The sequence below is a fragment of the Sapajus apella genome, unplaced genomic scaffold, assembly GCF_009761245.1.
Source record: "Sapajus apella isolate SASKATOON/1434 unplaced genomic scaffold, GSC_monkey_1.0 scaffold11, whole genome shotgun sequence".
Classification (NCBI taxonomy): domain Eukaryota; kingdom Metazoa; phylum Chordata; class Mammalia; order Primates; family Cebidae; genus Sapajus; species Sapajus apella.
In genome coordinates, this window is record NW_022436951.1 from 25,368,665 (window position 1) to 25,390,153 (window position 21,489).

Consider the following 21,489-nt stretch of genomic DNA (forward strand, 5'->3'; position numbering starts at 1 on the left):
TAGAAGGCATGCTATGAAAGGAAAATGGGGGAGCAGTGGGGTGACCTAATTTGACTGCAGACTGCTAGGGAGACTGGGTGGAGTTTTCCTTGCTAAGAGTGACCGCTGGGCGTGGGATAATGACTCAGGGGTTCACTGTTGTGCGTTTGCCAAGCTTTAGGAAGCAAACGCCTTTTGTCAAATAATCCACATTTTCTGTTTCTTTTTTTTTTTTTTTTTGAAAAACTTAAAATAAGTTCAGCTTTGTTATATAGGCAAACTCATGTCAAAGTTTGGGCTTTGTTGTACAGATTATTTCATCACCCGGGTACTGAGCCTAGTACCCAATAGTTATTTTTTCCTGTCTTCTCTTTCTTCCCACCCTCCACCCTCCAATAGGCCCCAGTGTCTGTTGTTCCCCTTTGTGTCCATGTGTTTTCATTGTTTAGCTCCCACTCATAAGCGAGAACGTGTGGTATTTGGTTAGTTTGCCAAGGATGATGGTCTCTAGCTCCATCCATGTTCCCACAAAGGACATGATGTTTTTTTATTTTTTTTTTTTTTTTTTTTTTTTTTTATGGCTGCATAATATCCTAGGGCATATATGTATTACATTTTCTTTATCCAGTCTATCAGTGAGCGTTTAGGTTGATTCTGTGTCTTTGCTATTTTGAGTACTGCTGTAATGGACATACTCGTGCACGCACTCTTATGGTAGAATGATTTATATTCCGTTTGGTATATATTCAGTAATGGGATGGCTGGCTTGAATGGTATTTAGCTCTTTGAGGAATTGCCATACTGCGTTCCACAGTGGTTGAACTAATTTACACTCACACCAACAGCATGGAAGTGTTCCCCTTTCTCTTCAACCTTGTCAGCATCTACTACTTTTGATTTTTTTATAAGAGCTGTTCTGACTGGTGTAAGATGGCATCTCATTGTGGTTTCGATTTACTTTTCTCATCAGTCATACAGAGCTTTTTTTCATATGCCTCTTGGCCGCATGTGTGTCTTCTTTTGAACAGTGTCCGTTCTTGTCCTTTGCCCACTTTTTAACGGGAAGAACCCACATTTTTATTTATCAAAGTGGTTCATTCTTTTTTGGTACAGTGGATTTGAAGTTCTGAGGTGGTTGAATTGATTGGGATTATTTTTAAAAGACTTGCTCGACCGAGGGCATTTCTTTGTCATTTTTACCTCTGTATTCACTTCTCATCTGATTGAAATATAAGCTTACGATTGTGTTGCAGACCCTGTTCTAGTCCAGACTCACAGTGCTGATGATGAACTGGTATCACGTGGTCGAACTGAGGCATTTTCTTTTATTGTTGGTGTTTAATGTCAAATGTTGCAAAAGAGCTTCTGAGGAGCTGCCAGCTTTCCTTATTATGTATTCTTTTATTCTTGTTCCCTGTATTGTTTTTCATGGGCTTTGTCTTTTTGGTTAGAGAGTAAATATGGTGCTGGAAGTCGCAGGTGGAATTATCAGGAGAGACAGATGTTTTCCGTTGGACGTGGTTAGGGCCTCTGCTAAGGGAGGGCTTCGTCCCCCTTGTTTAATTAGAGAAAGTTGTTAGGGTTGTTTGCACCCCTGCGTACTGCTCATGTGTGCACACAAAGGGAGCAGGGAACTGTGGACCTGCCGGGTAAAGGGAGCACCTTCCAGCAAAGCCAGGTGAGTTGGTAAATAGTGTGGGAGAGGCCGGGCATGGTACCTCACGCCTGTAATCCCAGCACTTTGGGAGGCTGAGACGGGTGGATCACCTGAGGTCAGGAGTTTGAGACCAGCCTGACCAACATGGCGAAACCCCATCTCTACAAAAAACAAAAACAAATAAACAAACAAAATAGTGTGGGAGAGGATGGTTAACACTTCTCATAACCGCTTCTCTCGTTCTTCCTCTCGTTGCTCCTATTTGGCAAACAGGGAAAAGCATTAAAAACAAACATCCCCAGAGACTCACTTTTATTTTTTTTGGGATGGACTGTTGTTCTGTAGCTCAGGCTGGAGTGCAGTGGCTCGATCTTGGCTCACTGCAACCTCTGCCTCCTGGGTCCTGGTTCAAGCAATTCTCCTACCTCTTTCTCCCAAGTAGTTGGGATTACAGGCATGAGCCACCATGCCCAAATTTTTGTATTTTTTTTTTTTTTTAGTAGAGATGGGGTTTCACCATTTTGGCCAGTCTGGTCTTGAACTCCTGACCTTGTGATCCACCCAGCTTGGCCTCTGAAAGTGCTGGGATTACAGGCATGAGCCACAGTGCCTGGCAGAGACTCACTTTTAACAAATCAGGGTGGTACTGCTGTTCAAGTCTTCATTCTGGTCCTTGGGCTCTCAGAGTCTGTATGTGGTGGTCGCCTGTGACATTCACCTATTTTATAGGCTTGCTATGTTTTAGTGATTGATTCTTCCGTATTAAGAAATTATGGAACGTTTCACTGTGTTAGTTTGTATTCTTCTCCTATTGAGTTACACAAGGGTTTCACTAATGATGGAGTATCAAGTTCTTAACCCGAAAGACATCATCCCAGAACCAGATTTGTGACTGTGTTCCTGCATCTCAGCTCATGGCTTGAATTCTTGTGGGCTAACCCTCAGCCTAAGTCATCTTCTTTTCCTCGGTTTATTTTCCCTTTGCCCAAATTCCTTAGTTTTTTATATTTATTTTGTGCTATGATAGATATTTAAGTTCTCTCAATTGGTTTTTGGACTGAGGTGTAATAGAAATAAATGCTATGGAGGCAGGCAAATATGTGTGTGTGTGCATATGTGTACATAGGCGTGTGTATATTTGCATGTGTGTGCGCATGTGTTTGCATGTGTGTGTGTTTACATGTGGATGTGTGTGTTTGCATGTGTGTGTTTGCATGTGTATGTGTTTGCATGTGTGTGCGTGTGTGTTTGCATGCGTGAGTGTGTGTTTGCATGTATGTATGTGTGTTTGCATGTGCATACTTGCATGTGCATGCATGTTTGCATGTGTGCTTGCATGTGTGAGTGTTTGTGGGTGTGTGTGTGTTTGCATGTGTGCATGTATGTTTGCATGCATGTGTTTGCATGTGCAAATGTGTGTGTTTGCATGCATTTATGTGTTTGCATGTGTGCATGTATGTTTGTGTTTGCATGTTTGTGCATGCATGCTTGTATGTGTGTGTTTGCATGTATGTGTGTGTGTCTGTGTGTGTGTGTGTGTGTGCTCCAGGGAGTAAGGGTTTCTGGGAAAAGGTGAGCTTCTAGCTGGGCAAACCCAGTCCAATGACTTAATCTTCTTAGCTTCAGCTTTCTTATGTGTAAAAATTGGGTAATGCCATCACTTCACAAAACAACAGAGGCTCTGGGAGACAGTCCACCTTGAGTCCGTGGCCCACATTGATTCTGTGGCACACAGGCCCTGAGTTCACTCAGTCGAGGCATTCTTTTTCAGAATCATACTTTTTCCCTTCTAAGATATTAAGCTTTGTATTACTACTTGTTTGTGCTATTTACTGAAGATTCTTTTAAACATCGAAGTGTAAAACAGGACATTAAAATATTACTTCACAAGAAAGAACCTTGCAGGAAGCCTGGCCTACAGCTTGTCCGTCGAGGTGCGGGCTCCGTGAATCCCATGAAACCTGACTGGACAGATGTATAGTCTGCGGGCCTCTTTGTTACCACGGGCGTTGCTGTCACGTGTCGAGGCGCACGGTCTCCATCGGTGTGGGCACCATTACCTTTGTGTGTGAGGGGTTTGTCTTGCCCTGACTCTCAAATACTCCTGAGGGATCCTGGAGGTGCCAGGATCAGCCGCTGAGGGTAGGGGAACCTGAAGAATTGACAGCCATCAAGAAAACATTCATTCTCATCTGAGGTTCACTCTCAGTTTAGAATGTTCGTAGGGAACTTAGAAGAATGGGGTCCATGAAGCAGCTGCCAGTTCCCTCTCATGCTTGTGCACTTGGACGTGAGCTTGGACATCCTCTCACTCTTAGTTGTTTGTCTTCTCTTTTAATTTGACCCACAGGAAAGAATCAGGAAGGGTTTTCCTACCTGGGATGATACAACACAGTCTCTGGCCTTGAGGTGGTCTTGCCCATTGAAGTTCAGCTGGAATGTGGCCATTGGCTTCAGGCCCAGGGTGGACTTTCCTGATACGTAGTATTGGTGCCCAAATATTTGTCGCTGCTTTTTACTGTCTCAGGCTTGGTAACAGAGTAGCAGGGAGTTGTAGCAGTTCCCCATGCACCATAATTGACGGCCATGGTTCTTCCCTTCCATGCTGGCAGCTAGAAAGACATGCAGCAGAGCTGGGCATGGTGGCTCACACCTGTAATCCCAGCACTTTGGGACGCTGAGGAGGGTGGATCACTTGAGGTCAGCAGCTTGAGACTGCCTTGGCCAACATGGTGAAACCTCGTCTCTACTAAAAATACAGAAGTTAGCTGGGTGTGGTGGGTGCTTGTAATCCCAGCTACTCAGGAGACTGAGGCAGAAGAATCACTTGAACCCGGGAGGTGGAGGTTGCAGTGAGCTGAGATCACACCACTGCAGTCCAGCCTGAGCAACAGAACGAGACTTTGTCTCAAAACAAATCAACCAACCAAAAGAAAGACATGCATTGGATACAGTACAAACTCCTTTTTGAAAAACAACAACAACAACAACAACAACCAACAACAGCAAAAAACACTCAAGTTTTGAAAGTATCCTTTCACCTGTGTTGGTCAGGGCTGCTGCACCCATGGGATTATAATCCCCAAGAGGCTCATCACTGTTCTCACCCCTGAATGTATTAAATAAACGGGACAACGGTCCACATCCGGTTCTGGGTTTTCTTTTTTTTTTTTCCTGTTTTTTTTTTCTTTGTTTGTTTGTTTATTTGTTTATTTATTTTGAGACAGAGTCTTGTTCTGTCACCAGGCGCCAGGCTAGAGTGCAGTGGCACGATCTCGGCTCACTGCAACCTCCGCATCCCGGATTCAGGCAATTCTCCTGCCTCAGCCTCCCGAGTAGCTGGGACTACAGGCACGCACCACCATGCCCAGCTAATTTTTGTATTTTTAGTAGAGACGGGGTTTCACCATGTTGGCCAGGATGGTCTCAGTCTTTTGACCTCGTGATCTGCCCGCCTCGGCCTCCCAAAGTGCTGGGATTACAGGCGTGAGCCACCGCGCCCAGACTATTTATTTATTTTTTATTGTACTTTAGGTTCTGGGAGTTCTGGGTTTTCTATGGTTTGTTGAATGTTCTGGTATTGAATAACCAAAGGGAGTGATGTTTTCTTGGAACAACTATTGGATATTGGGCCCTAGATACTAAAGAAGTGTATGTGAAAGGAGGCAGCTCACTTAGCACAGGGGTACTGTGTGCGTACGTGGAGTGACCCAGGTTAGCTTTGCTGAGCAGAGTGGCTTCACTCTACTGATAAAAGACACTTGATCTTGACCTTCAGATAAGTGGTCCCCAGAGGATGACAATATTACTAATTCACTGCTCAGTATATTTTGTGTTTGCGGATTTTGAAACAAATTAGACAGTTGCTTCTTTCTGTCCTGTGTTTCTTTAGAGCTTATGTAGGGTGAGCATATAATGTATTGCCCTAACCTAAGTAGGCCAGGACGCCGTATATACCAGGATGCTGTGGTCTCTCTGATCTTAAATAGCCTGTTGGCTCTAATCTGCACGGTTTCTTATAGCTTGTTCAGATATTTCAGCCTTGATCTTACTTTGTTTACTGAGTGTAGCAGCATGAGTGAACGTTTGCCTTTCTGGCAGGGAGTTTGGGAGGACATGGATATGTCCTCAGCACGGTGGGGCTGACAGGGCACATCACAGGGCTACTTAACTTTGACATAGGAGTGACCTTGGGGCTGGCAGGTGAGTGGTCCAGATGCTTGGTGTTATGGACTGAATCATGCTGTCCCCTAAATTCAAATGCTGAAGTCCCAACCCTCAGTACACTTTAAAAGGTGATTCTATTTGGGGATAGGACCTTTAAAGGTAATCAAGGTTAAATGAGGTCATATGGGTGGGCCCTCATTCAATATGGCTGATGTCCTTATAAGTAGAGAGGGAGACACCAGATATAAGTATGGAAAGAGGAGAGACCTTGTGAGAACACAGTGAGAAAGTGGCTGTCTGCAAGCCAAGAAGAGAGGCCTCAGGAGAAACCAAACCTGCACACAGCTTGATCTTTTTTTTTTTTTTTTTTTTTTTTGAGGCGAAGTCTCACTCTGTTGCCCAGGCTGGACTACAGTGGTGTGATCTCTGCTCACTGCAACCTCCGCCTCCTGGGTTCAAGCGATTCTCCTTCCTCAGCCTCCCAAGTAGGTGGGACTACAGGCACGTGCCACCATGCCCAGCTAATTTTTGTATTTTTAGTAGAAATGAGGTTTCACCAAGTTGGGCAGGATGGTCTTGCTCTCTTGACCTCGTGATACACCTGCCTTGGCTTCCCAAAGTGCTGGGATTACACACTTGAGCCACCACGCCTGGCCCAGACAACTTGACTTTAGACTTCCGGCCTTCACACAAACTATGAGAAAATAAACTTCTGTTGCTTAAGCCACCCTGCCCATGATGTTTTGTTACTACAAACCAATACAGTTGGCCCAAGAGATGTAAAAGCCTCACTCCCAGCTCTGGAAGTGATCACTCTGGTCTCAGACTGGGAGTGGCAGGAAGGGACACATGAAATCTTATTGTGGAGTCCAGGAACTTGGCAAGAAATGGTCCCCCGTATGTGTCTGTGGTCTTGAACAGTGGGTTATTAGGGTGTGATCAAGATTCATTCACCGAGAAAGAGATTGGCTGGAGCTGGGTAAGCAGACCCCTGGTGGGGCTACTGACGAAGAGGGGAATGAGAAGGATCAGGCTTGCCACAGGAGAGCCAGGCAGAACAATCGAGCACAGCCAAGGTGAGGGTGGGTGCCACATAGACGCACATGGCCAGAGTCTAGCTCTTGGCATCCTTGGTTTTTGGGGTCAAGGAGTTGGGGAAGCAAAAGCATCTTCAACAGCTGTGGCAATGCTGTCAATCTCAGAACTGTAGAGTGTTTGAATTTCTGGGGGGGACCCTGGACAGGGTCAGATATATCGGAATGGGTTCTTGAACAGACTGTAGACGTGAACTGATGAGTGGTGACTACAACTGAATGGGGATTTAAAAAAGGTAGAGTCCACATGACAATTGCCTTTCAACTCTGCTCTCTGGAACAGTCTGGTACAGTGAGATTGGTTGATTAAAGCAGGATGCCAGGGAACTCCACAAATGATGTTTACATAGAGCAGCAGACTCTGAGTTAAGAAGACCCAAATTTATATTCTGACTCTTTCCATTATAGACTCCATGATTTTAGGCAAATTGCTCCAACCTAACCTGTTTATGCATATATAATTTTCATGTATCTAAATTCATCATGTTGTTTAGGAACATTAAATGTGATGGAGATGTGAAAATACCCAGCGTAGGGTGGGCTTTGATTACGCATCAACATTTGTCTGCAGTGGGCATGCCCACGAGGTTCCTTGAGTTCATCACTGTGTGTCGTGCTCCTCTCCTCATTACTCACCCAAGAGCTCTTCTCAGAAGCCTTTTTGGAACTGGTCACGATGCCTCACTCCCAGTTGCAAGGGACTGCGTGTCTCCTTTTGCCCCTGCATTCTTATGTTGAAAACCTATCACCAATATGATGAGGTGAAGCCTTTGGGAGGTGATTAGGTCTGGAGGGTGGAGTCCTCATGAAAGGGATTAGTGCCTTTATAAAACAGACCCCAGAGAGACCTTTTGCCCCTTCTACCACTTGAGAACACAGTGAGAAGTTGCCATCTCTGAACCAAAAAGCAAGTCCTCACCAGACACCGAATCTGCTAGAGCCTTCGTGGACTTCCCAGCCACCAGAACTATGAGAAATAGATTTCTGTTGTTTATAAGCCACCCTGCCTGTGGTATTTTGTTACAGAAGCTGGAATGGACTAAGACACCAGTATGTGTGTGTGTGTTTCGTGTGAAGGAAGAGGCCCCAAGGCTCAGTTTGATATTTGGATCTGTTACACAGCATTCTCTAGATCTAGAGTTTATAGAATCAGAGAATATTTGAATGGGAAGTGCCCTGAGACACCTTCGCAGTCCAGTGGTTTGTAAACCTGACTGTTAGCATGTAGGTTCCTGTAACTCTCCTTGGAGTTCTGACCTACCAGGTCCGGAGTGGGGCCCAGGAATCTGCAATTCCTAAAAATGCTTGTGACTGGTCAAAGTAAGAAAAGTGCCCCAAGTAATTCTGATGATCATGAGGCAGTTTTAGGAAGGGCTTATCTAGCCAGCGCCTTAATTTAAAGATGAAGATACTGAGGTAGAGGATGTGGAGGTGTTTCTCACTAGCCATGCTAGACTCTCCACCCAGCTGTGATTAGGGTCCCACATTCATGTCGTAAGTTCCCACTGGGCAGACGCAAAGATGACCTTCTTGCCATTTGCATAAACACCCAATGAAACGAACCCAGCTCCCCATTACCATGGCTTCCTGACCCTCATGAGTTTATTTCTTCTTTCTTCTCTGTACCTCTTGCTAACCTGTTTCTTCCTTTCTTCTCTGTTACCATCCTGCATGACATTGCAGTGTATGAATTTGATCCGTTCTGCTTTTTTCTTCTTACAGGTCCTTTCTATGACTGAATCTGGTAGTTAGTATTTAACTTATGGCTAGCTGATATGGTTTGGATATTTATTGCTGCTCAAATCTTAGGTTGAAATGTGATCCCCAGGGTTGGAGGTGTGGGGTCTGGTGGGAGGTGTTCGGGTGATGGGGCTGGATTTCCCTCATGGCTTGGTGCTGTTCTCAAGATAGTAAGTTCTCTCAAGATTTGGTAGTTTAAATGTGGAGCACCTCCTCCCCACACTTCCTCTTGCTACTACTCCCACCATGTGAGATGCCTGCTGCCCCTTCACCTTTCACCTTGATTGTAAGCCTTCTGAGGCCTCACCAGAAGCCAAGCAGATGCTGGCCCTGTGCTTCCTGTACAGCCAGAAGAACTACAAGCCAGTTAAATCTCTTTTCTTTATAAATTACCCATTCTCAGGTATTTCTTTGAAGCAATGCAAGAATGGCCTAGTAAGTACACTACCTCAGCTGGAGTGGGCTGCAGAACTTGACTCACCCACCCTGCCTTGAAGTCCCCTTTCCTGCTGTGACCGACCAGGTCAGGTAGAAGGTGCAAGTAATACAAGTGGACAGATGTTCAATTTATACGCTAGGTGGAGCTAAGGAGCACATTACCCTGCCCCAGGGTGCCCCTGACTTGATTTACTCATGGCTTTCTCATCATTCCAGTGCAAGGCTGCACAGTACAGCATGTCCAATTTCTCTTTGCCTTGACCTCAGATGGCCTTGGTTCCATCCTAGCCATTCTCTTGGTTTCTCCCACTCTTTGGGCACAAGAACACAAACAGAATGCAGACTTCCTACTGCTCTTCCCCACTGTCTCGTCTGTTTGTCCACCACGCCTTGCTGACCTGGGCACATTCCCTGAATTCACTGGATAATCATGATGTGCTTCTCCTAGACAAGGTTGTTTGTTTCACTCCTCCGCTGCAGCAGACTGATTGCTGCTACCCAGCATTTCCCTGCTGATTGACATCTTCCAGAATTTCTCATCTCTCTAGAGAAAGAAGTCTATTAACTACCACCCTCTTTTCCTCTCTTCTGATGCTTTTCATTCATTTTCTTGGCTATCACAACTAAAGAAGTACTGCTGTAGAAAAAAAGCCTCTGGGTTTCATTGAATCTCTGATTTGCAATTGTTATTGCTTTATCTCACAACATTTTCTGATAATCTTTTTTTCCAAATTATTTAAAATTACATGTTTGTTCATGTTTAAGAAATATACCCTCCAATTAACACACATACATATTTTAAACAGCTCTGAAAATGGGATACATATTACAATTGAGAGTGTCTTTATTTGGCAGCTTTTTCCCCCTTAATAGTGCATCATTTAATTTCACACAACATCTTCAGTTACTAATTTTGCAGGATCTGCATAAAAGGCCAGGAGAAATTAAGCCAACTTTAGTTGAAACTCTGAATTTTGTGATATTACAGTAGATGGCTGCAGGTATGTCTAACTCTTGAGAAGATAATTATCTTCCACTGAAGTGTGATGATCTGGACTTTGAATAATGTTTGGTAAATCATTATGCCTTATGAGAAGGCATAATGATTTTTTTTTCACAATTAGAGCCACCATAATATTAAATAAAGCCAGGAGACATTAAAAACTCAGGCTAAGTCTACAGTTACATATATTTCATTTTTTAAAATCATTTATTCAATCAGAATTTAGTGAACATTTAAATTGAATGGAGGGATTGCTGCTTGACTGTTAAGATCCTTTCTGGCTTTCATATTCAATGATTCTGATTTTCTGTTTAAAATCTTAATTTTTAAAATTTCAGTAGGTTTTTGGGGAACAGGTGGCATTTGATTACATGAATAAATTCTTCAGTGGTGATTCATGAGATTTTGGTGCACCCATCACTGGAGCAGTGTACACTGTACTCAATGTATAATCTTTTATCCCTCACCCCTCCCATCCTTTCTCCCGAGTCTCCAAGGCCCACTGTGTCATTATTAGGCCTTCGTGTCCTCATAGCTTCGCTCCCACTTATGAGTGAGAACATACAATGTTTGGTTTTCCATTCCTGAGTTACTTCACTTAGATTAATGTTCTCCAGTTCCATCCAGGTTGCTGTGAATGCCATTATTTCATTCCTTTTTATGGCTGCAGTTATATATATTTCAGTAAAGGGAAGTGAAGCCCTGCTTTTGGATCTCCATTTTAAGAGTTACAAAGCAAATAATGCAGGTTAATTTCCATATCCATAGATGTTCTTTCTTTGAAGCCAAAAATAAATATATGTTTTAGCTGTTGACAGCATTTATTTCATAGTACAAAGTGGGTTGTGCTTTACTCAGAAATGAAGGTTGGGTTTTTACACATGGGAAGAACTAAGTCTTGTCTTTTTTATCCATTACTATACAAGGTTTGTGTGTGTGTGTGTTAACCATTTTTCTTTGCTTTATAGGAAATTTATCCTATTAAGCCATTTAATTTGGCCTTGCAAAACTCATCATAGAGTAGTGGAAAATTATCCTTGTCAAATGGATACACAACTAGTCTATATATATATATATATATATATGAAATACATTATATATATATATATATATATATATATATATATATGAAATACATTATATATATATGTAGAGAGAGAAAGCAAGAGAGAGCAAGTGTGAGAGAGAGTCTCACTCTTGTCACCCAGGCTGGAGTGCACTGGCATGATTTTCTCACTGCAACCTCCGCCTCCCAGGTTCAAGCGATTCTCCCACCTCTGCCTCCCTAGTATCTGGGACTATAGGTGCATGCCACCACACCCAGATCTTTTTTTTTTTTTTTTTTTGTATTTTTGGTAGAGATGGGGTTTTACCGTTGTTGCCCAGGCTGGTCTCGAACTCCTGGGCTCAAGTGATCCACCCGCCTCAGCCTCCCAAAGTGTTACTGGGATTACAGGTATAAGCCACTGTGGTCGACCAAAAATTATTTTTTATAGTTAGCCACTGAGTGAAGCTCCACAGAAGGTCATTCACGTACCTTCACTTTCTTTTTCGTCGTGTAAATTTTCCACATAGCCCAGCACCTCTCCCTGCCTTCTGGCTGGCCTGGCTGCTTTGCTGTGACCTCCTGCATTGCCGAGCCTGAGCTGGCACAGGTGTCTGCCTGGAGCAGCTGCATACAGAGCTCCACGTGGGTATGGAATGGTCGAGAATCAGTAAGGGGACAAGGAAGGGCTGAATGGCAGGGGTCCGAGTGATCCAGGCAGAGAGGGAAGATGCTGGCTTAACTGAGAGTAAATTATTTCTACAGCCCATCATTTTCCCTGCTGGGCTGTTCGTGGAACGAGTGCCCTCACTCTCAGGGGGCTTCTGAGTGGCCAGTGCAGACTACTTTTGATATTTGTCAATGCCTGAAATTTGATAGGAAAACTTTCCTCTTAAAATCACTGTGCGTTCTAATATGGAAATAAGCTGGGATTACCCAGACCAGTTTTTTTACCGAGAGTCAGGGTTACCTCTGACAGTTTGGAAGCTTTCTCTGCATCTTCCCCTGCTCCCCCAACACTCTCCTTTGTCTCTGAGCATCAGGATGGGACCTTAATTCTTTCCTGACCCAGATATCTGAATAGAGACCAGTCCTGTAAGCCATCCCAGCAGTACCAAATGGGAGAAGGCAGTTGGTTACTTGAAAACCAGATTCAAATCAAAATAATGTTACTGAATCTGGGAATGGAATAGGAAAAAATACAGAAGAAATGAAAAACAGTAAGAAAAAAAGCAAATAGAGACATTTATCCAGTATGGGCTGTGGTTATCACAAGCTAAACATGAGTCATCTGGATGATGTAGTTTCTCTTTTAGAGCAAACATGACATTACTATGTAGAAATAGGCCCTAACTTGCTAAAAGAACATCCATGTAGTGATTTAGAGAACTGTACCTTTCCAATAGCAGCTAAACCACACAGTATATCTTTCTATAATAAATGGGGTATTTATTATACACATAGATTTTTGTATGTTTATGTATAGCATAGAATTGTCATATGTAATGTTTACCTATCATGATATATATATGTATATTATGATGGTCAATTATAATGTTTGCTTTAGTTTCCGAAGTCTGGAATATCCTTTTCAGATAAAAGTTTTATCCTATTCAAAAAATAGCTAATACATGCTGGGCTTACTACCTAGGTGAGGGGTTGATAGGTGCAGCAAACCACCATGGCACACGTTTACCTATGTAACAAACCTGCACATCCTGCACATGTACCCTAGTACTTAATAAAATAAAATATTTAAGAAGATTGTATTCTATTCAGCTAAAAGAACATGTAACTCTCAGTAAATAAATGATATTTTAATTTAAAAACATATAGTAGTTTTTTTCTCTTTTAATAGGTTATAAAAAGGCATCAATCTGTAGAGAGATGTTTCTGATGGCTGTAGACTTAGGGACTATTACTGGAAATATTACCTCTGTCCTCTTGGTTTCTAGGATCCATTGATGTAGTCACAAGTCCCGGGGCTAATTCAGATAAAGATGAGGGCCAGTAGTTTTCTTTTTTTTTTCTGAACTTAAAAAGTATTTTAAGGAGAAAAAAGCCTTTATTGGTCACTGTGATGGGGATCTTACTTGGAAGATCCAGTGAAGGTGGGGCTGGCTAAAAGGGAGAGTCGCCTAGACAGCCGCACAGGGCCTGGGGAAGGCCCCTCACCTGGGGATGAATGTTCTGTGATTATCGTCTTGCGATTGTTAACACTGAGTTCTTTGAATCTGTGTTTTGTAAGTGAAGTGTGAGGGGGCAGTGGAGCATACATGGGGGATTGGAGCCTCAGCTTGTGTGCAGTCCTGCCTCCCATTGGCCTCCCTCCCCATCTCCTCATTCTCCAGGATGGGTTCTTGGCCACCCACTTCTTGCCAGTTGGTGCCCTGGCCCTGCCCAGTCTCTCCCTTTCACTGCCCAGGGTGGCTGTCGATTGCATCCACAGGGGAGGCTTGTGTTCTGCTGTGGCCATCTGCCCCTTGAGGAGGCCTGCACATGAGGGGCTGTAGGCCCTGCAGCTGCCAGGCTGTCATCTCCCAGGCTGGCAGTGATGTGGTGCATTCAGCAGGTGACTAGGCAGGGGCCTCTCATCTGTCCTGGGTCCAGGTCCTGAACATGTCCTGGAGTGGAAGTTGCAAGATCTTGGGATCTCCCATTTGAGTTACTGACTTCCTCAGCCCAGGTGGGTCTCTGCATTTTCACTTATTCTGGGCTTTGAAAATTAAGGCACCCCCCTCGTGAGGATGGCGCACATCCACAGACCTCCCTCTTCCCAGTCTGTACTCTGTCGCCGTGCTCTCGTCGTCTTCTGGGCAGCCTGTATTTTGACCACACTCCCCCTCATGATAATTACCCTGCAACTTTCAGGAACCCTCTGACAGCCTGCGTGTGACTATTTTCACTTCAGAATTCTTCCTGGTTACCACACGTTTCTGTGGATTCTGTGAATGGGCAGATCAGCAAGGTGACCCTGGGGCTTTGGCTCAGGCTGCATCCCATGATATCTTTGGCAGAGTCTGGTGGTGTTTAGTTCTTCTACAGAGAGCTATCACGTACTTCAAAGTAATCTTCAGCAGCAGTTAAGCAAATCTGCACTTACATTTAGCCTTTCAGAATGCTGGAGGCTTCAGCAAGGTGTTTAAGGAAAGCGAATTCTGTCGTTGGGGATAAGATGGAATGATATGGACAAGCACAGAGTGGCAGACGGGATTGTCTGCTGACTGGTATTCTAGGTCACTCTGCTAATGGGGAGTGACAGGACTCCAGTACCGATCAATATCTTTGATCGGTAGTGTGGATGAGGACTGATGACATCCAGATAGCAAATGCATGGTGTTCTGAAGCTGGACAAGAGAACAGATATGATTGATGTCACCACTAAGGCTCATAGATTTGAATGATGGGACATGTCAAACAAGAACAAATTTCACTGGACATAGATTCAAAGATGGTATCTGAAAAATAGAACTCTTGGGGGTTTTACTGTCTGTGAATTCAACTTCAGCCAGCATGCTGATGGAACTGTTAAAAATTTTTAAAAAGGCCATGCCGGCCTGGAGTGGTGGCTCATGCCTATAATCCCAGCTCTTTGGGAGGCTGAGGTGGGTGGATCACAAGGTTAGGAGTTCAAGACCAGCCTGGCCAAGATGGTGAAACCTCATCTCTACTAAAAATACAAAAATTAGCTGGGCATGGTGGTGGGAGCCTGTAATTCCAGCTACTGAGGAGGCTGAGGCAGGGAATTGCTTGAACCCAGGAGGCGGAGGTTTTAGTGAGCCGAGATTGTGCCGCTGCACTCCAGCCCGGGCAGCACTCCAGCCTGGGCGACAGAGCAAGACTCCATCTCAAAAAAAAAAAAAGTTGAAAAGTTATGTCCATACAAAATCCTGTACATGGATATTTATAGCAGCTTTATTCATAATTGCCAAAAATTGGAAGCAACCAAGGTGTCCCTTGAAAAGTGAATGGATAAATTTTAGTATATCACATAATGGACTATTTATTCAGTGATCAAAATAATGTGCTATCATGCCACAAAAACACTCAGAGGAAGCTTCAATGCATTTTGTCAAATGAAAGAAACCAGTAGGAAAAAGCTACATACTGTGTGATCACAACTATAGAACATTCTGGAAAAGGCAAAACTATGGAGACAGTCAAAAGATCAGTAGTTGCCAAGGGTTTGGGAGAGGGAGGGATGAACAGATGGAGGACAGGGGACTTTTAGGGCAAGAAGAGTATTCTGTATGGTACTATAATGGTGGATATATGTCATTATGCATTTGTCAAAACCCATGGAATGCTCTAAAAACTGCTCTAAAATATATAAAAAAAGAAAAGGCTATAAATTGGTGCCAGTCCTTCCAGCTCTTTTCATATGTGAGCAGGCAGATGAAGAGGCAGACACTCGTGTCTAGCAGTGATTTAGCAGAACGGCAAGAGCTGGCTTAGAGCCAGGCTGCCTGGATTCATTTCCTGGTCCTGGCTCTCCCTTGTGTTGGAGCCCTGAGCAAGTTTCTGAGCCTCTTTGCTCATCTGTAAAATAGGGATAATGGTGGTCTCCTCCTGAAGGGATAAAGAATTAAATGAGTGACTCCATATAAAGCTCTTAGAACAGTCCTGTGCTCACTGAACATCAGCTGTGCTATTCATCCTGCATTTGGTTCTGGGGTTCAGAACTAGCACCTCAGAGTGGAGGAGACAAAGGTTAAGGGTAACCTTTCTAATTCAGGCTCTAGTCTTGGGGCTGTCTTGCAGTTTCCTTTGCATATGCTGTTACCCAGCCTGCAATGCATTGGTCTCTTCTCCACCTGGCCAAATCGGATGTCTTTGGGAAGTCAGAGTTTAGATGCCACCTTCTCTAGATCTTTCTCTGCTTCTTTATATAGGTATCAGCTCTGTTTTCTGCCTCCACAGCGTCCTGAATGGTGCGCTGGTAAATGCAGTTCTTCACCTGTCTGCTTTCCCGGATTTGCAGGAGCAGGCTAGGATTTAGTCACCAGTGTTTTCCCAGCAGCTAGCCCAGTGTGTGACGGAGGCTGGTGAATGGACTGAAAACAGAATTCCCTGCCTCCCCAAGTAATAACAGGATGCTGCTGGAGATTGAATGCTGCAAGAAATGTTGAGCTTCCTGGCATGAGATCTATTTAAGTGCAGGTGGTTGACTGCAGTTGAGGGGATTCATGGATCATATGAAAGTCAATCAGATGACCTCTGAGCTCCTTCCAGCTCTGTGATTCTGTGACAGCCCTTCTCTGAGTGATGCCACAGCATGCTAGTGTCAGGATTGCCCATGCCCAGCAGATGGGGATTGTTTTCTGATGTCCTTCTAGGACAGTTTCCGTGTAACCATCAATTAGAAACAACTTTGTTCAATTACTTTGTAAAGAATAAATTTCGATTTCATAAAATTGCAAATTTAAAATTCTCATTTTTCTTTGAGCGTTCCATTTTAGCTAACAAAACCTTATTTTGTTTATAAATCTAGCAAATTGTAACCATGTTCAAGAGAGTCTATTTCATTAAATAATAAATGATTGCTTTATTAAGTGATTAGTTTTATTAAGTTTGAGTTATATTCCTTTGAACATTTTAAACTGCATTTGTCAATGTTATATTTTCTATAGCCCTTTAAAGTACTTTATTATCAGAATGACTAAGGTTATGCCAAAAACCTGAGAGGTGACCTGAATAAGACGGGGCAGCTGGAGTATCAATAAGTACAACCCTGCAGTGACTGAAACACATCAAACATGTTCAAACTCCTGAGTTCATAATAACCGGAAAAAAAGGAATACGAAAATGAACTTACTGCATTAGTCCGTTTTCATGATGCTGATAAAGACATTCTTGGGACTGGGTAATTGATAAAGAAAAAGAGGTTTCATGGACTCACAGTTCTACATGGCTGGGGAAGCCTCACAATCATGGCGGAAAGTGAAAGGCACATCTTACATGGCGGCAGGCAAGAGGGAGTGAGAGCCAGGTGAAAGGGATTTCCCCTTATAAAACCATCAGATCTCTCGAGACTCATTCACTCCTACAAGAACAGTATGGGAGAAACTGCCTCTGTGATTCAATTATCCCCCACTGGGGCTCTCCCACAACACGTGGGAATTATGGCAGCTACAACTGAAGATGAGATCTGGGTGGGTACACAGCCAAACCATATCAGTTGCCTTTAGAGGACACTAGGAAACTGCTTCATTATCTTGAAAAAAACTGGTAAAATAAAGGGAAGAAATCAAGAACTGTTGCTGCCTTTCTAATGAGCTCCACCTCTCAGTGTAATTGGACATTGAAGAGGGGAAACTTCTCTTTACAGCTATGATCCAGCTAATACCTGAAGCAGGAATGAAGGGCCGTCACCCCCATGTAGCCTCTGAGGAATCACACTAGGCAGGTATTGTCTATGGCTGCCAGTAGTGCAGGTGTGGCCAGCAGACACCCAGACTTTCTGCACGCCTCTTGACGGAAAAGGACACTACCACCTGTCTTGGGGTTTTATAGGAAAAAAAGAACCTGAGTCTGATCAAGGCTCTAGATCCACCTGCCAACTTACGGGCTACACAGAAGATCAAGGAAAATGTTAAAATCACAAGGATACAACAAACGATTCCCAGAATCTGGAAAATGTTATTGGACAAATGAGTCGTGTTTCTTCCACAAAAAAATTCAAGAATTAAAAAAGAAAAAAAAAAAGACAGCAGGGGACCTATAAGAGTACAGGGCACTTAAAATCCACATCTGCCAATTTCAGCGGATGACTTTTTCAGATCCTGTTTCAGTCTGTGTGTGTGCGTGTGCACACAAAAATGAGTGGGGAAATATGCACTTTGACAGTATATCCAATGACATTAAGAATTAAAATTTTTTAGTGTGATAGTGGTTTTGTTGTTTCGTTAAAAATATTTTGTATTTGGCTGGGCGCGGTGGCTCACGCCTGTAATCCCAGCACTTTGGAAGGCCGAGGAGGGCTGATCATGAGGTCAAGAGATGGAGACCATCCTGGTCAACATGGTTAAACCCCATCTTTACTAAAAATACAAAAATTAGCTGGGCATGTGCCTCAGCTACTTGGGAGGCTGAGGCAGAAGAATCGCTTGAACCCAGGAGGTGGAGATCGCAGGGAGGCGGAGATCGCAGGGAGGCAGAGATCGCAGGGAGGCGGGGATCTCAGTGAGCCGAGATAGTGCCACTGCACTCCAGCCTGGCGATGGAGTGGGACTCTGTCTCAAAAAAAAAAAAAAAAAAATCTTGGTTTTGAAGATAAATGGTAGAATTTGCAGATGAAATTACATGATGTTTGGGATTTGCTTCTAATAATTTTGAGGGAAGGAAGAGCTTAGTGGGTGGGAGTATGGAAGAAGCAAGTTTGCCCAGGAATGGAGAATTATTGAAACTGGGTTTATTACACTCTGGCCTCTCTTTTTGTAGATGTTTGAAGTTTACCAAAACAAAAACTTTTTAAAAACTACTTTGCCAAACAACCCAAGCCCTCCCAAATATTAGATACTACTTGAAAGATGAATAAAGAATAAATCATAAGTGTTTGTAAGATTTTAATTTCCAATCACAAGTCTAAATGACTCAGCTACTCATATTTTGAAGTGAGGCCATGACACAAATCATCTTAAAAACGCTCAGATTTTTCTAAATACAGATTATTCTCTTAGGGTTTCGTTTCTCACACATTTTTGTATGATGTGAACCCACCAAAGAAGCAAATACGTAGCCCCATACAGCCTGGCATTACCTTCCAAAGCAATCGGGGGGCTTGTCTTCTCAGCTGACTGATGATTCTCAATGACCAGCAAGACCTTGGCCAAGGTACCAACTGGGTCCTTGCCCAGGACACAGAATAGACAGACGTCCCAAGCACTCTTTGGAGTTGCTACGGCAATGCCTTCCAAATAAAGTCTGGCAGCCAGGCCTGTGGGTCGAAGTTCTGGCATTACCTAATTTTCTTTTATATTATTCTTGGAAGTTTGTAACTTCCACTAAGAGAATAACTAATGGCTTCACTGCTTCAGTCGGTTTTACATTTCATTGGTTTTGAAAAGATGCTTAAATGGCTTCCTTGCTAGCTCCAAAGACTTTTAAACTTGAGGGAGCTTTCTGTCTCTGCTAGGGCTTTGCCTGACCCTGCAAAGAAAGCCATTCTAAGGAAGCATGTGGATTGAACATTGGCAGGTTTCTTTTCATGCCATGTGAGCCAGACTGCACATTACAGCTCATTAGTGGGCCCTGAGTCAGGCGAGTGATTCACAGTCAGCATTTAAACACATAATAGAATTAAATGGAAAATACTGGACTGCGTTATGAGTTGTAAGGAAAATATTATTTTTGAGACTTGTTTTTCATTTATATGTACGTAGTTATAAGTGAGTTTCTTACTGTGGGTTGCTATGAAATCTGCCACTTCAATGTGAGGTGGGGGAAAACTGGGAGCGCAGAGCACATGAATAAGAGCAGGAATGAATCCTGAACTGAGAGTGAGGAGACGGGATCCAAACAAAACAAACACTGGAACACAACCTTGCTTAAAACAAACGAGCTACAAAAACAGAGCAAGCGGTGGCTCCTTAGTGGAGGGACAAATTTAGTGGAGGAGAAAATTCTTGTTGCCGAAGACATGGACTGCAGCATTTTATTAATTCTGTCACTTACGTCTTTTATGTCTGTTCCATCTTTCAATGCTCCTAATTCGCCATTCCCTTTTGGTAGTATAGTGCTTGGTGCCATGTAGGCAATCAATAAATATTTATTAGATGCAAATACTAGTAATTAGACCACCTGTTTCAGGGGGACTGAGAGGAGGAGCCCGGGACCTGGGAATCTGCATTTTGACAAGTTTTCCAGGCAGCCAACCTGGCAGCAGTTGCAGACTGTTATTTAAGAAACACTGACCTAGTTCGCCTGCTCATTTTGCTGGCCCAGGCCATACACACAGCATTCGAACCAGTGCGAGCTTGGGTAGCCCACCTTCTGGCGGAGGGCTTTACCCACCACGCCACCTAGCATCTCATGTTGATCTGCTTTTCAGCAAACATACTGCATGACTGTCTAGTAGGTGGTCTGGATTCCATGCTTCCTCCCTACGCTATCACATTCTTTCTGTTGCCCTCAGACGTTTCCCCAAATCACCTGTCATTTCACTTTTGTGCTCTAACTTTAGCTCTCTCTCTGTTGCTTGCAGCATAGGACTTAATGCCACACTCTGCCTGCCACGTCTTCTCTGAGCCTGTCTCCCCAATCTTGTCTCTCTGCCAGCCTTCCACCCTCTCCTTTTGCTTTCCCTTCCTGCTGAGGCCACCGCAGACTGCTTGACATGCCAAACGTACCTCACCCTTCACTGAGTGTGATCTTCTGTTCATGTTGTATTCTCTAATTGGAGGAGCCTCTGTTTTCATTCTGAATTGCATCCATCTCCCCAGACCAAGTTCAAGTGCTTCTTCTATAAAACCTTCCCAGCCAGGCACTGTGCTGTGTGCCTGTAATCCCAGCACTTTGGGAGGCTGAGGCAGGTGGATCATCTGAAGTCAGGAGTTCAAGACCAGCCTGGCCAAAATGGTGAAACCCAGTCTCTACTAAAAATAGAAAAAAATTAGCTGGATGTGGTGGTAGACGCCTGTATTCCCAGCTACTCGGGAGGCTGAAGCAGGAGAATCGCTTGAACCCATGAGACAGAGGTTGCAGTGAGCCGAGATTGTGCCACTGCACTCTAGCCTGGGTAACAAGAATAAAACTCCATCTCAAAAAAAACCAAAAACCAACAACAACAAAAACCCACAAAAAGACCCTTCCCTGCTTGGGAGCTAATCCATCCTCCCTCTCTCTGTGCCTCTCCTTGTTCCCTGCACCTCTCTGTGACAGCACCTAAGCCTCGGCTGCACTGGACTTTGTCAGCTTAGCCTGTGTTTGTCTGATGAGAAAGCAAGCTCATAGAAGGCAGTGTTCATGTGTTCTTTTCTTCTCTTTGTAGCCTTGCAAACAATCTGAAACATTTATTAATTTTTCTATGAATTCTGATTCCATCAAAGTTAATATTTATTGGCAGCTTGGCCAATTAATTTGTGTACTCATGTGAAGGGTCAGTGCTCCTTGTGACTTCTTTGCCATTTCACTTCTTTTTTTTTTTTTGGGACGGAGTTTCGCTCTTGTTACCCAGGCTGGATTGCAATGGCCCGATCTCGGCTCACCACCACCTCCGCCTCCTGGGTTCAGGCAATTCTCCTGCCTCAGCCTCCTGAGTAGCTGGGACTACAGGCACGCGTCACCATGCCCAGCTAATTTTTTGTATTTTTAGTAGAGACGGGGTTTCACCGTGTTGACCAGGATGGTCTCGATCTCTTGACCTCGT

The 21,489-nt window shown here is 43.8% G+C and overlaps 1 protein-coding gene across 1 annotated transcript in view; it reads left to right on the forward strand.

Annotated features, from left to right (window-relative positions):
* Positions 1 to 21,489, forward strand: part of RETREG1 (reticulophagy regulator 1) — a 141,018-nt gene that overhangs the window by 22,438 nt on the left and 97,091 nt on the right. The window lies entirely within an intron of this gene.